Consider the following 12,893-nt stretch of genomic DNA (forward strand, 5'->3'; position numbering starts at 1 on the left):
AGAGCTGTTCAAGAACTATTGTTTCTGGAATATATCACGTTTGATGACACAGCCTTCCTGGAGAGTGAAACTGAATATGCACGGAAAGACTGTTTACTTAAAATTGACTTATCAGCAGAAGAAAAAGTCCTATCATTTTCAACCCCTCCAAGAGCTGAAATCACCTGACTAGCCCTGAATATATTCTGAACTGCATGGGCCAGTTGACCACAGAAACAACTTACAAAGACAAATAACTTTAAGAAGCAATGCTGAACCATATGGAATAAAAATACTGCTATCAGACAGACATTAGAAGAAACTAGCTGCTGATTTATGCAGATTCAGAGGGACTGAACAGAACAGGGCAATTATCTAGCAATCCATCCCTGGTTGTCCAATCCCAGTTTCTGGCAGTTGGAAGTTTAGGGACACCCAGAGCACGGATTGCATCCCTGACCATTTTGACTAATAGCCATTGATAGACCTATCCTCTATGAACTTATCTAATTCTTTTTTGAACCCAGTTATACCTTTGGCCATCACAACGTCCCCTGGGAATGAGTTCCACAGTTTGACTGTGCATTCTGTGAAAAAATACTTTGTTTCTTTTAAACCTGCTGCCTATTAATTTCATTGGGTGACCCCTAGTTCTTGTGTTTGGGAAGGAACATAAGAATGGCCATACTGGGTCAGACCAAAGGTCCATCTAGCGCAGTATCCTGTCTTCCGACAGTGGCCGGTGCCAGATGCCCCAGAAGGAATGAATAGAACAGGTAATCATCGAGTGATCCATTCCCTGTCACTCATTCCCAGCTTCTGGCAAACACAGGCTAGGAACACCATCCCTGCCCATCCTGGCTAATTGCCATTGCTGGACCTATCCTCCATGAATTTATCTAGTTCTGTGGATGAGGGGTTTGGGGTGTGGGAGGGGCTCAGACAGAGGGTTGGGGTACAGGGGGTGAGGGCTCTGGGGTGGGGCTGGGGATGAGGGGTTTGGGGTGTGGGAGGGGCTCAGGCAGATGGCAGAGGGTTGGGGTACAGGAGGTGAGGGCTCTGGGGTGGGGCTGGGGATGAGGGGTTTGGGGTGCAGACAGGCTGCCCCGGGGCAAGGGCCAGAGAGAAGGATTTCCCCCCAGCCCTCTCCGCACAGGCAGCAGCGAGCTCCAGGGGAGGCTCCCCCCACTCCCCCCTGCACCACACTCAACTCGCACCACTGTCACTGCATGTGCTCCTAGGGCCCCTCTCAGGTACAGGAAGCCCCCTTGTCTCTCCTGCGGTAGGTGCCGGAGGGGAGGGGGGCTGCCATCACATGTGCGCCTCCTCCCCTGTTGCTGCCCCTCACTGTAGCCTCACTGGGGGTGGGGGTTAGGGCTGCCCTTTGTCCAGCGTGGGGCAGGAGCGGTGAATGCGGGCGGGGGGCCCCCCTGTGCTGGTGGAGGGTCCCATTGGAAAATGAAAGGGTCTGAGGGGGAAGGGCAGGCTCAGGGTCAGTCTGCCCTGGCAGTAGTGTATGGGGGGCACTAGGACCCTGCGGCGGCAGTTGATGTAGGGAGGCAGCATGGAGCTGCAGAGGAGAGACAGGGACCCTCCGGACCCCGGAAGGCGAGCGGGGGCAAGTGGGGCTGGGGGACACTCGGGGGAGGAGTGTGGGGGTGGCAGGCGGGGCCGGGGGAGAGACCCGGCCCCGAACATTGATGGAGCTGGGCTCCCAGGCCCTGAATATTGCTGGAGCCTGGGCACCATGAGCCCATATAACTCACCGCCTATGTCCTTTTCACATTATTTTCTTTGGATTCAGTACTTACTATGCATTTTGTGAGAATCATTAGTATATGCTTGGCATACGTTTTATATGATGTGGAAGCAAGTATTTTATAGTAGAAAAGCCCTTTCCCATCTATTTGATGGAGAAATATACTGAACTTCATTTCAGTAACCAAAAAACAGACAGCAATAAATTCTGTATGTATGTATAGCCTTGTAGAATAAAATTGAAACATACCCTTCTTGTTCAAGAGCTTGTTTTACAAGGACAAAATAGGAGTTCCATCAAAACTATAATGTATGCAGAAAATATCCTGAGGAAAATAGCAGTCAAGCAAATTAGCATTAAACAGATATGTTTAGTGGAATTGTGGATCGGTATATCTGTGAATTGGAAGTTCATGTTTGCATCTTTTAAATTATTACATCAAAGTGTAATGTTTACCCAGGGCTGGATTTTGGGGCAGGAAACCCACGTGACCAACTAGGGTGCCAGGATTGGGGGATGCCAGCTCGGGGTGCTGTTTTTGTTGTTAGCAACAAAAGGAAAAATAGAATGTTTGAAGTAACATGTTTCAGGTATTCCATATGTGGATTCATTTTTCACTAGCCTCCTAGAATGTTCTGGGCCTTTGTAGAATCTCATGGAACCTTCCAGACTTTCTGAAAACTATAATCAGCCTCATGTGATGACAGAAACAGCAGTGAGAAAAATTGCATACCACAAATTGATCCTAAACTCTGCCGATATTGATCGTACAATTTTGAATAGGCCTGGGCAAAACTGAGTATATGACGTTTCCAGAAAATAAGCAGATGTGACACTTCTCAAAGTCATACTGTGAAAGAGTGCTTACGAATGGTGAGAAACTGAATCAGCATTGGCTAGTTTACTCTAAATCAACTGACAAAATGTTCTATTTTTGTTGCAAAATATTTGACAAAAATGCCAAATCATTGCTTGCACTTTCCAGGTACAATTACTGGCATAACTTAGCTGATACTCTGACGCAACACGAAAAGTGACCCAGCCATTTGGCCGACAAGACTCTGAGGTCGCTTGCTATTCTATCACTTGAAAATGCCATTGGCCAGTCTTTGGATCTCTCTGACACTGTGTTTTAGTTTGAGACTGAACTAAAGGACTAGGGTTAACATTCTAAGGCTGTCACCTACTGTAATACTAGTCCACCCACTGTAACACTAGTCCACCCAGTGTTGGTGCACAGTTCAATTTCTTGATGTTAATACATTTCAGTTATTCTTAAAATTAAAAAGTTTCTATAAGCTTAGAGGAAATGAATTTTCTTATTTGCTTATATATGGCATGAATAGATACAGATTTACAGATCCGAGCATGCAAATTTATCCTCTTATATGATAGGGATAAATCATGCATACAAATTGTGCATCAAAATTGTAAAAATGGTGATTAATACAAAAAAAAATAATATTCAAAAGTTTAACAAATAAAGGCGGGGGTGCCAAAGACGTTCCTCATTGGGGCACATTTGGTCTAGGGCCAGCCCTGTGTTTACCTAGATAATATTTATATACTTCTGGATAAGTATGGATAATTTATTTTTGTCTAAGTAAAGTACAGCATTTGCTTCTTCACGCCCCGCCCCCCCCCCCCCCCCCCCCCCACACACACACACCATGGGAAAAGTAAGTTAGAAAACAGAGTGGATTTACCCAGGACCGATGCAACCACTAGGTGAACTAGGCGGTCGCCTAGGGCGCAAAGTGGTTGGGGGCGTCCGAGATTTTTCCTCCCTCCCCTCCCTTCCCCTCACACAGAGTGCAGCGCGGCTGATTGGGCGCCTGGACCTGATTTAGCCACTCCCATTGGCCTCCAGCAGGCAGAGTCCCTCCCCCGCTCCTCCCTCCTCTTGCCTCAGCGTCGCGTCGCCAGCACGCTGCGGGGGAGGGGCTGTGGGCTCCGCAGCCTGTTTGTTTTGGCTCCACGGGGGGCCAGCAGCTGGAGCGGCATGGTGGTAAGGGGAGTCCCAGGGGGGCTGTCAGGGGGCAGGGGTGGGTTGGATGGGTCGGGAGTTCCGGGAGGGGGCTGTCAGGGAGCGGGGGAGGGTTGGATGGGTCAGGAGTTCTGGTGGGGGCCTATTAGGAGGTGGGGGTGTGGAGAGGGATTGGAGCAGTCAGGGGACAGGGAGCAGGGGGAGGGTTGGATGGATCAGGGTTCTGGGGGGCTGTCAGGGAGTGGGGGGAGGGTTGGATTGGTCGGGAGTTTGGGGGGGGGTCTTTCAGGGGGCGGGGAGTGATTGGATGGGGCGTGGGAGTCCTGGGGGTCTGTCTGGGGGCGTGGGTGTGGATAAGGGTTGGGGCAGCCAGGGGACAGGTAGGGGGTAGGGTCCTAGGGGGGCAGATAGGGTGGGGGGGGTCTCAGGACGTGGCAGTCAGGGGACAAGGAGCGGGGGGGTGTTGGGCGTTCTGAGGGGGATGGGAAGTGGGAGGGAGTGGATGTGGGTGGGGCTCTCCCCCCGTCCTCTTTTTTGATTGTTGAAATATGGTAACCCTAAAAAAGTGGTGCCCTGGCTTGACAGGGAGGAGCTGCCTTCCGGAGGCACCGGAGAGCCAGAGCGTCGGCTTGCGGGGGTGGCGAGCCCTAGCCATGGAGGAGCCGGCGCGGCACAGGGGGGCAACAGCCCTGCAAAGGCGGCGGCACTGCTAGCGGGGAGCAGCTGCGCCTCCTGCCCAGGCTGTGGCCTGGCGGCCCCTCCCCGGGGGCTCCTGCAGGCTGCAGCAGTTGCATGTGGTTGGCGGCCCCCGTGCCCGCCCCGGTTCCCTCCTCGCTGTGCTAGGGCTCTGCGGCTCCCAGGCATGTGAGCTACCGGGGCGCAGGGCCCTGAGCCTACTCTGGCAGGGGCAGCGTGCGGTAGTGACGGCTCATACTCCCAGGGGCCGCAGAGCCCGAGCATGGAAGGGGGGAGCCGGGAGGCACATGGGGGCTGCCGTCCGCATGCATCCACTGCAGGGGCCCCCGGGGGGGCGCCAGGTGGGTTGCAGCCCGGGCAGGCGCGCACCCCCTGGCTTACCCCTCACCGCGCTCGGGTTCTGCGGCTCCCGGGCATGTGAGCTGCCACTACCCCTCCCAGAGCAGGCTCAGGGCCCTGCGCCACGGTGGCGGCTCACACGCCCGGGAGCCGCAGAACCCGAGCGCGGTGAGGGGTAAGCCGGGGGGGCACATGGGGGGCCTGCATCCGCTGCAGCCTGTAGGAGCCCCTGGGGGAGTGTACCCGGCCACAGCCTGGGCAGGAGGGACGGGGGGCGCGGCTGCTCCCCGCTAGCTGCACCACCGCTTTTGCAGGGCTGCTGCCCCCCTGCGCCGCCCCAGCTCCTCCATGGCTGGGGCTCGCCGCCTCCGCAAGCCGATGCTCTGGCTCTCCGGTGCCTCCAGAAGGCGGCTCCTCCCTGCCGAACTGCTGCAGCGGCCCAAGCCCGGCAAAGCCAGTGAGTGGAATCAGGGCGGGGACCGCTGGGGTGGGGTGGGGAGGGCTCGTGGCGGGGCTGTGCACCCTCCAGGGGAGTTCAGGGGGCGGGGAGGGGGGAACCTGGTCTGGGGAGCAGCCCCTGGGCACGGCTGGCCCCTGGGGTCTGTAATGGCTCGTTGGGATTTGTCCCTCAATGAACCGATGTGCGGGGTGGGGGGGCGCAAGGTGGAAGTTTTGCCTAGGGCGCAAAATATCCTTGCATCGGCCCTGGATTTACCTCTTGATGAATAAATGAATCCTTTTTTACCCTAAAGCTTTGAATTAATGACTTGTGGAAAAAGGCTCACTCAGACAGATCATAGTAATTGGCATTGTCCTAGTGATGAGCTGCTTGATGATGTTGCACCTAAAACTGTATCATTCTAATGGTTTTAAATGACCTTCTCTGATTTTTGAAAACCGAAAATACCATAGAAACTAAGTTTAAAATAAGCTTTAATTGAAAGGGAAGCACATTGGGAAAGGATGTTAGCATTTTCTCATTTAGAGGGATTAGTTTGTGATAATGATATTTTAAAAATTCCATTAGATGTGCAAGATTAACATGTCAGAGAATTAAGCTTTGGTTTTATTTTTGAAATGTTAAAATATAGGCCTCTTAATCCTTTCAAATTGCTCAAGTCAGAGAAAATATCCACATTTACCTGGGTTTGAAACACGTATAAAAATAAACTCATTCATATTTTGGAATTTTTTATATCTTTTATAAAGTAGATTCAAATAAATGACTGGGAGGAGGGAATTAAGGGGTGAAACCAATTTTATTATTTTGATGCAAGTTTGTGTGTTGACCTTTCCTTAGACTGTAAGTTCTTTGGGGCAGGCACTGTCACTTACCATATGTTTGCACAGTGCATAATACAATAGGGCTGTGACCTGTTTGTAAACCTGTAGGTACTAATGTGATATGCATGCTTAATATTAACAACATTCTTTAATCACCTAATCCTGTGGCTTCTTCCTGTACAATATCTCCATTATCCATCTTTTTCTTTCTAGTCCTAGAGCTAAAATCTAAGTCAAAGTATTAGTCATCTATCATCTAAACTATTGCAACTTGTTCATTGTGGATCTCCCAGATTCTGTCCTTGTTCCTCTCTGGTCTGTCAAGAACATTGCTGCAAATACCGTTTTTCTGTCCACAGCTCTGATCACATTGCTTCTTTCTTTGAATCTCTCTATTAACTCCCTCTCACTTTCCACATCAAGTTTTAGCTTGTACTCTCCACTGTTAAGGCTCTAAACATCTCTACAACGCCTCTTTCTTCTGTTCTGCCCTCACCCCTGTAACTCATAAAAGATACCATTCCCTTTGTATTTTCTCCCCCTCTCATCTCCATCTTTTCATCCAAGATGTCCCCTACACCTAGAATAGTCTATCCATCCTGCTGTCACAACTACGCACCCTCTCCTCTATCAGGGCCAATCTGCCACCTAATGAAGGGCTGCTAATTATTATTTTTTTATTTTATTTTATTTTAAACACCACACAAAGCATATAGACCACTCTGTGCTCTATCCACCCCAGGGAGCAAGGAGAAAATCTGGCAGTTCAGCAAGGAGGAGGTTGCTCTGTGTTTGAATTATTGTCTGTTTGGTTCCTTTGTAAGTTCCTCAAGGCAGGCAGGCTCTTCTACGTTCTCTAGTGCCAAGCAGATAGTCAGTACTCAACACAATAATATGAATGGGCAATGAAGTGCCTTTGTTGTTAGCAGTTCATTATTCTGAGACAAATATGTTTATTTTGTTTTCAGCTTTCTGTCTGCATTTGCACCATTTGTGCTCTCTCTTTGCCCTGTTGCACATGCTGAATGTTTTTCTCTGTCTAGATTTGCAGAAATCTGGAAGACTTTACTTTGCACTTTATGATTTAAAAAACTGAAAGAATTAACAGTAATTCCCCCACCTCCAGTATCCTTTTCTATGCAGTACATGAGACCACCAAAAGCAGACAATCCCCATTGAGGCATACAGCAAGTAAACCATTCTTTCTTACACCCACCCTTTTACCTTCTCATCACTCATTGCTCCACTGCCAATTATGTGCAGAAGGTGTTCATGTTTATCACCATAGTGTAAGCTTTCCTTCAAGCAAAGGTACAACAGTTAGTTATAAAGTTCCAGAGACCTATTGTGGTGTCACAGGTTACCGGACATCCTTGAAAACATGCATCTACATGCTTCTCAGGAGCGCAGCCTGACCTGGGGTCTAGTTAGTGAACCCATCATGTCTGGGATATCTGTTCACAAGTATTTCTCCTCATATCTTTCCTAACTGTGCAGTGGCAGTATGACGAGTCTCATTTGTTAAAGTAGAGATGGGCTTGATTTACAAGCTTGCTCACTCTGCATTGTAACCAGTATTAGAATGAAACGTTGGGAATCTCTGTTCAAAGGCACTTGTCTCTCCCCATTCATATTGCAGGAACCTAGGCATTTAATTCAGGCTTTGGTGATCACAGTGTTCCTGTGATTTTCTAAGCACCTGAAAGTTAGGTACCATGATGTTCAGCATCATCTTTGTGAATCTGGGCTTAAGGTAAGTAGGTACTTTTGAAAATGTTACCCCAGTCCAAAAAATTACTGAAACAATGGTATCATGGGACTGCCTGTGTATTATATCTCAATGACTTTTAGAACAAGCATGCTTAGTTTACAAGTAAAAATATTATTTTCCTAATTACCAATCTTGTAAACTCCCACTCCATCTTGAGAGTCAAGCTGTGTTCTTTCCTCCTTCCCCATCTGTAAGAAATGCTAAATTGTGTCTCACTTACACATGTGCAAGTTGTGTTCTCAGGGTCACCAATGCATTGTCATTGCCTTCTATAGATTTGTATTGGTGGAATCAACTGAAACTTTGTAAGCAATTCTTTGACACACAAGAAGGAGGATACTTTCTTGAGTTGTACAGACTCTGCAGAAGTAACCAAAGTAAAAAGCAGTATTATTTTTGTCACAAAAGTCAGCAGAGATGACTGAATATACAGATAGGTGAGAGAGCGTAAAGCTGCTGAGCAAAAAGGTGCCATTTTTACATAGTCACTTTTCAGAGTAGACCTGCAGAGACTCTTGGGAGGACAGGAAAAACCAACAAACTAAAAGCTTTTGGCTCTTGACACCACTTGTCCCTGATCTGTCAGTGTGGAGCAGCCGTAAGTAGAGGAACTGACATCCTTTTTTATTTTTAAACCAAAGGCCCAATTGTTTCCCCTGGTCTCCAACTCCATGCAGAAACACCCGGAGGAGAGAGGATCTTTTGAAAATTTTGCAAAAGCCACCTTGTGGAGTTTCCTCAGTCTTGCCTTGAAACCATACCAACAGTTACACCTGTGCAACCCAATCCTGTAATTAACTCCAGGCAGGTGGAAGCCCGGCACCTATGTAGACAGAGCTCCATTGAGTTTAGTCTGTATTGGTCCAGAGTGCTCAGCCTATTGCAGGAGTGAGCCCATGGAGAAGAGAGTAAATTACAGGAAAAGCTATGTTATCCGGCACTTTACAAACAGAAAAGAGGTAAACCGGCATTTCAGGAGAGGGTGCGGGGCGCGGGCTCTGGGAGGGAGTTTGGGTGTGGGAGGGGGATTGGGGCAGGGAATTGGGGTGCTGGAGGGGTTTCAGGGTGCCAGATTCAGGCAGTGCTCACCTTGGACAGCTCCCCTCAAGTGACAACATGTATGGATAGGTGCAGCCAGGTGGCTCTGCGCACTGTCTCTGCCTGCAGGCGCCGCTCCCGCAGCTCCCACTGGTTGTGGTCAATTCTCCTAGGTGGAGAAATTGTCACAGGGGCTCCGTGTGCTGCCCCTGTCCCGAGCGTTGGCTCCGCAGCTCCCATTGGCCAGGGACCATGCCCTGCACCCCCTCCTGCGCCCCAACCCTCAGCCCTGAGCCCCCTCCCACACCCAAACTCCCTCCCTCTTAATTAACCAAAAATTTTGACTTACTGGCACCTCCTATTCCCCCAACATGCCTGATAACAATGCTTTTACTGTATGTTGTTGCAATCAGAGTTGTCAGTTACAACAGAATGATACAGAACACAAACAGAATGGGCATATAGATAATTAAACTGGTTTTTTTATTATTATTTTCCCTTATACTATGGTAGCCCCTAGAAGCAGTCAGATGGTGTCCATTGTGCTGGGGGCTGTACAAATCTATAGTAAATGACAGTCCCTGCCTCAAAGAACTTGCACTCTAAAGGAAAATAATGTTTTCATCATTGCTGTGAAGGAAGTGGTAAGTGAAATGTTTATGTATATTTTGGTGACTTGTTCATTATGAATAGGACTATTTTCTTGAGACTTCAACACAGAGATGTACAGCTTGCAATGGGTTTTGAATTGTATGATATTTTGTGGATTTTTTTTTATTCTGTTAATGCTAATTGTATGGTTTTAACTGCAATGAGAAAGACAATGTAACTATTGTTCATACCGAAAATGCATAATTTGGAGGAAGCATAATAGTTCTAGAAACACTTCAATATTTGTATGACTCATAGTAAGTTATGCAGTTTATATCTTATACATTTATTATAATGTACGTGTTTTACAGTAACACTTAAGAGGCCCCAACTAAGACTGGGTCTCGACTGTGCTAGGTATTGTATAAAAACACAGTGGATGACAGTTCCTGCCTGGAGTGCATATATCTAAACTGACAAGACCGACAAAAGGTGGGATGGCACAGAGGCCCAGGGAGGTGAAGTGGCTTGCCCAAAGTCACTCACTGAGTTACTGGCAGGTCTCCTGAATCCCAATCCAGTGGAACCATGCTGTCCTCCATAAAAATATATATGTTGTCTAAATGGAATGAATATTACTATTAATATTCTGTCAATAATGGCTTAACTAGTCATCAGATTGAGTTAGCTGATTCTATTTGCTTGTACGATTTTGGATTACAATAATTGTTTCTAACTGGAATTTTTTATTTTAGCTTTATCATTTCAATACTAGGTAATATTAAATGTTGCATTTCTTTAAGATATAGACTTGTTTTTAAAAAAGTTCATATGTCATAAAAAGTATATTTCCTATTAAAATTCTGATGGTTTCATAATCGTTGTGTAAAACACAGAAAGAAACCCTGCAAAGATCTGGACTTGACTGATAAGGGAGTTGCTATAATCACAAAAGAGAATATTTTGATTAAACTTTTTTCCCCCCAGAAAATACTATGTGTGACATAAAATGAATATTTATAACATATAAGCTTTTTATGTACAAATCATTGAATGCTTCTATTTATTAACTCCCTTTTCCCTCATGTGGAAATGTTTTTCTTCATTGTTTCCCTGCGAACCTATATACTGCTGCTCAAAACAGATGAATTTCCCTGAAAAAGCTTCATTGTCCTCTATAGTAAAATATTCATCTATTTGGCTACATGAAGAATCCAGATATTAGACTGAGGAGGGAAGGGAAAAGTTTCATATTCTACCAGTTTACTTGTAATTTTGCTTGGATTTATAGTGTCTGAGCCTGATCTCCAGTATTCAGAAGTATATGTAATAGATTGCACATTTTCCTAAAACCCATTAATTTTTTGTATTATTCCTTTCTTGCAGTGTCATAGTCTTTTCACATGTCTAACTTTACGTTTGACTCTAATGTGAATACTCTAGAACAGGGGTGGGCAAACGTTTTGGCCTGAGGGCCACATCGGGGTTCTGAAACTGTATGGAGGGCTGGGTAGGGAAGACTGTGCCTCCCCAAACAGCCTGGCCCCCGCCCCCTGGCCCCCCTATCCTGCTCCCTGTCCCCTGACTGCCCCGACCCCTATCCACACCCCTGCCCCCTGACAGGCCCCCCGGGACTCCCATGCCTATCCAACTGCTCCCTGTCCCCTGACTGCCCCCTGGAACTCCCTGCCCCTTATCCAACCCTCCCGGCCCCTTACCATGCCGCTCAGAGCACCAGGACTGGCAGCCACACTGCCCGGCCGGAGCCAGCCATGCTGCCGCGCAGTCTAGAGCATCAGGGCAGGTCGGCGGCTCTCGCAGCCCCGCCACCCAGAGCGCTGGTGGCACCGTGAGCGGAGGCTGCGGGGAAGGGGGGGCAGCAGGGGAGGGGCCAGAGGCTAGCCTCCCCGGCCGGGATCTCAAGTGCCGGGAAGGAAGTTTGCCCACCTCTGCTCTAGAATGATGTAAACAGATGTGGCTGTATGTGTGATGTTATGTGCATATTTGTACATCAAAACTATATTGGCCAGCCAGCAATGTATGGCACACATCAGACATTCTCCTAAAGAGATGGCACAGCAGCTGCATTTCCTGGGAGATCAGGGGTGCATTGTGCCTATTCAGCACAGGACTACATTGGAGGTGGTGTGTGGCTGCCCCACCCCAATAGCATCTATGGGAGGCATTGAGTCTCTGGTTCGACGGGGACTTGTTCCATTAAACATTGAGGTGTCCATCCAGATTTTACCTCCCAGTTTACCCCTTCCTTATATATGCTCGTCCTCCCAGCCCCCACCTCTCCTTTCAAAGGGATTATTTGCTTTCTTCTTTTCTTTTCCCAGGTGAAGCAACCCAGACACTTGAAGCCTTGTGAGCAGGTGGCTAGCTGGGAACCATCACTGTGTGCTGTGCCAATACCCAGTGCTCTGCTCCTGAGTCATTGGTGCGTCCAGACCCCTTACTTCTAGTCCTGTTCTCCAAATTTAATTATGTCTTACTTTAAAAGGAACAGTCATTTCCCCCTCGATTTTAAAGATTATTCTTTTTTTCTAAGCATACTTTAAAAAAAACTTTCAGGCTCTAAAATTGTATTTTGCTAGCTTGCGTGTGTCTCCCTTAACCCATGTTTAACATACACAGAGCTTGGAGTTTGAGCTCACTCACAACTAACACGTCAGCAAGAAATACAGGAAATGCCACCATAAATTAGTTTTAGTGGTATATATAAAAACTTTTGTATAATCTGAAAATCTGTTGAATGGCTCCTGAAGCAGCTGTTCCTGCCAAATTTTACTATGAAAGATTGTTTTCATGTGTTTTCTTGTGAAAAATCTAGGTTGGAGACACTGGTTTATGAGATATTTGATAAAAAGGTTAAGGGTAAAGGCAATTTGTTGTATAAAAACTGGAGATCTGAAATTGAACCATTTATACTGATCTGTATAAGGACATGTCTTATTTTGTAGTGGCTGACATTATGACATAATATAACAACATTCATTAGCTGTTGTATTCATATAGTATTAAATTATAGCAAATTGCATTTTGAATATGTTGAACAAGATCACCAAGTTGTGCTGACAACTAATTACTCCTGTATGTTTAAATACGTTCTATCATAAACCATTTGGGCATTTTCTCTCTATAAAATATGACACTTAATAACATAAAGAGTGCAAATTCAGAATTAACTTTCCCAATACCGCTTAATCCCCATAGTATACCAGAGTACGTCAGCATTTTATATTGTATTAAATCATTGCAGTAATAAAGATAGAAGACCTGAGGTATTTTTGCATAATGCCAATTTCACACGAGTTTTAATTGTATTTACAGTCCAGGGGCCTCATTCTCCACTGCCTGATACCTTGTGGAGTCATTTACATGTGTTCAAAGTGAGTGCAATGTAGGTGTAAAATGCTATCAAATCAATGCACTAGTGTGTTACA

General features: G+C 46.8%; 1 long non-coding RNA gene across 1 annotated transcript in view; it reads left to right on the plus strand.

Annotated features, from left to right (window-relative positions):
* The window catches only part of LOC115271171, a 65,423-nt gene extending 53,542 nt beyond the window's left edge, over positions 1 to 11,881 (plus strand). The window contains exon 3 of the long non-coding RNA XR_003899774.1: positions 11,787 to 11,881. This is a non-coding gene — a long non-coding RNA (uncharacterized LOC115271171). The remainder of the gene's footprint in view (positions 1 to 11,786) is intronic.
* The last annotated feature ends 1,012 nt before the right edge of the window (positions 11,882 to 12,893 follow it).

The sequence above is a fragment of the Terrapene carolina genome, unplaced genomic scaffold (assembly GCF_002925995.2).
Source record: "Terrapene carolina triunguis isolate 2854851 unplaced genomic scaffold, T_m_triunguis-2.0 Scaffold68, whole genome shotgun sequence".
In the NCBI taxonomy this organism is placed as follows: domain Eukaryota; kingdom Metazoa; phylum Chordata; order Testudines; family Emydidae; genus Terrapene; species Terrapene triunguis.